The sequence below is a fragment of the Podarcis tiliguerta genome, assembly GCF_965153285.1.
Source record: "Podarcis tiliguerta genome assembly, chromosome: 1".
Classification (NCBI taxonomy): Eukaryota; Metazoa; Chordata; class Lepidosauria; order Squamata; family Lacertidae; genus Podarcis; species Podarcis tiliguerta.
Window position 1 is genome coordinate 79384022 of NC_139534.1, and position 3383 is coordinate 79387404.

Consider the following 3383-nt stretch of genomic DNA (forward strand, 5'->3'; position numbering starts at 1 on the left):
GACAATAAAGATATCGTATCGATATCGTATCGTATCGTATCGTATCATATGGAAGTAGTTTCTCACGGGGAGCCAGGCCACGATGATAATGTATGAATTGGGCATTAGCCACGCCTGGAGTGCTTATTTTGGCAGAATATGCCAGCATTCCAATGCACTAGCTCAGCACCTTTCAGCAGTTCAGATGATACGTTTTCGAGGGCACTCTTAGACCGACATCCTAAATCAACGTGGGTAGCTGGGAATAAGATCCTTGAGTTATGTTTACTTTAATCATAAGCCTGCCTCTTCACTTTATAAAGAATATGGTAGATTTATAATTAACAATGTACCACCCTGAATTTTTAAAAGGCCACTAATTCAAGAGTTACACTACCCTTTGCGGTTACCGTTCTTGTTGAGCAGGTTTCTGAAGATTATAAGCTTTACCATTGTGTTGCTCTAATGCCCGAGACATCTGCTTCTAAGGAGGCATCCGAGCTGCAGAACAACAATCCAATTGTGGTTGGCAAAGTCTCTCCGTTTTTGGAGATTGTTCATTAAAAAGTGATGGTGAATGACAGACAGAAATCAGGGTGGGGGGAGTCCATTTGAGCCTAGAGCACTTAAAAGATTTCATCCAGTTTCTTTTTAAAAAAATATTTTTTAATCATTTTCCGTTTTACATCAAATTCCAATACCCCATTTATCCAGTTTCTTGGTTTTGATTTGAAGAAACCCCAAAGAGCAAAAAAAGTTTATACAATATATGGGATTGAAGATTAAGAATTTTATCAGCATTCACACATACACACACCCCTTACTACGCTTCACAAGTTAACTTTAACAGTTGAACAGGGGTGGAGCTGTGTAGGATTCAAACTCCCATTGGCCCTGGGCCACGTGCCCACTTATCAGGAATGAGGGGAGTTATAGTCCAGCAACAGCTGGAGGGTCACTGGTTCCCTATCTCTGCAATAAAATTACTACCTGTTGACCCTTTTCTTGTTAGTGGTACCTCAGTTTAAGAACAGTCCATCTCCAAGGGCCTTCTGGCAGTTCCCTCACTGCGAGAAGTGAAGCTACAGGGAACCAGGCAGAGGGCCTTCTCAGTGGCAGCTGCCCTGTGGAACTCCCTCTCTTCAGATGTGAAGGAAATAAACAACTGACTTTTAGAAGACATCTGAAGGGAGCCCTGTTTAGGGAAGTTTTTTTAATGTTTGATGTTGTTGGTTTTTTATCATTGTTATTGGTGTTCTGTTGGGAGCCGCCTAGCGGCTTGGGAAACCCAGCCAGATAGACAGGGTATAATTAATAAATTAATATTATTATAGTCTTTACAGCTGCATTAAATTGATCACATAGTTGCCTATGATTGACGTGCAATCCTTGAGAAGATGAGTGAAAGCAGGTACTTTGAATTATATGAGCAACCAATAAATACTGATGCTTTTGCATTGACTTTGCACTAGTCATTAATGCTAACTTCAGTTACCTTCAACCTGACACACTTTCAAATCATACTAGACAGGAAAGGCACATAAGTTTTGAGGCCTTCAGCAAGGTGGTGTCCAGAATTGCTTTTTAAGTATACTCTGAGAACTCAAAAGTGAATCTACTCATAAATACACAAGTGAAGCAAGAATGAAAACGTAAGCTGATTATAACTTTCACTTATCTAGCACCCTGAAAGAAAACTTGGAACATTAGGAGTAATAAGGCCTGTGGTATGTCTGGTTCATCATATATTTGTGTCTATAGTGTTGAATGGATTTGATCAAATAGTAGGCAACCTTGCCAATTATTACTAAATTCTGGGTGCTATGCTACAGGAGTGCACAGGATAGGTCTGAAGTGTCTCTATGAGCCTTTTGTGACATGAAAGGCAGAGAGCCAACAACTAGCCTAATAGTTTGGCAACACTGACGTTGAAACAGTTGTCCAAACAGGGTGCAGCTAAGACAACCCTCTTGCAATATCCGATAGGCAAAGACAATGTCTTGAGTGTATCATCCACATACAAAACCATTCTCTGGAGGAAAGGCAGAAAGTACTGGGTTCAATCCCAGACATTTCCATGTAGGACTGGGAGAAACTCTTGTAAGAAGTCCTAGAAACCTGTTGCCAGTCAGTGTAGACAGTACTGAGCCAGAAGAGGCAATGATACCAAAGTATAATGTGAAACTTCTGCTCACTTGATGTTTCACCAAACCTAGAAAATTTTCTAGAAGCGCTTCAAGATCTTACTGACTGGTTGTCTGGGACCGTGCTGAGGAGGGATGGTGGGAACCACCCCCTCCCTCTGATCCTGAATCTTCCCAGGAAAAGGAGGATAGTGTAGATTTGGAACAGCGGTTTGCAGAGAGGCATAGTTCAGAAGGCAGAAACTGGGAAATACTGGATGGGGAAAAGTCTTTGGACAGCATTCCTACACTGCCCTTCCCAAGGTCGAGAAGAGCTCAGAAAGTCTCAGAACAGAAAGCGCAGAGGGTACAAGTTCAGATTTCAAGACGTAGGAGTGACGTAGATTAACAGGGATTATAACTTTCACTAAGGTGTGAACCTTAATTGGGAGCACCACCATTTCTAGGGAGACATTTTCTTTTGTCTCTCACTGTGATTACTAAAGAATCTAACTGGTAAAATGTTCCTTTTGTTTGATCTTATTTACTGCCACAGGGGAGGAAGCTGATTCCCCAAATCCTGACACAGGTAGACCTTTAGCTGATGAGAGTGTGGAAATACTCTCTTCCTTGTATCTCCATCCTGCATGAAATCTTCAGATGTTACCTGTTTCATGGAAGCTATCTGATACCAATATGTGCCTAATTAAAAAGGGTATAGTGCAGGCATAGGCAATCTCGGCCCTCCAGATGTTTTGGGACTACAACTCCCATCATCCCTGACCACTGGTCTTGTTAGCTAGGGATGATGGGAGTTGTACTCCCAAAACATCTGGAGGGCCGAGTTTGCCTATGCCTGGTGTAGTGCCTTATTTACCACCTCAAACCCAGTGTTTGATTCAGATTTAAGGGCAGCCCTGTAGAGACGAGAAACCCCCTGGCCTTTTTAAGTAATCATACAGGAGCAGCATAGATTCTAGTCACACAGGAACTGCTCGTATAAACCACCCACTTGTAGAATTCAAAGCTTTTGTAATCAAGTCTCTTTAGTAAAATTACACATGGTGTAAGCCATACTGAAAGAAACTTGGCACAAAGTCTACCTTACGAATATTACAGAATTTAATTTTCCTTGAAAACAGAGTTGTTTCTAAAGAGGATTAAATCATTTGGCAATATTATCCAACATGGTTATGTAACTGAAATGGTGAAGAAATGATATGTGCTGTTTTATCCACAACAATATCCTTACTGGAAGTAAAAGAAATAAAGACAATAAAC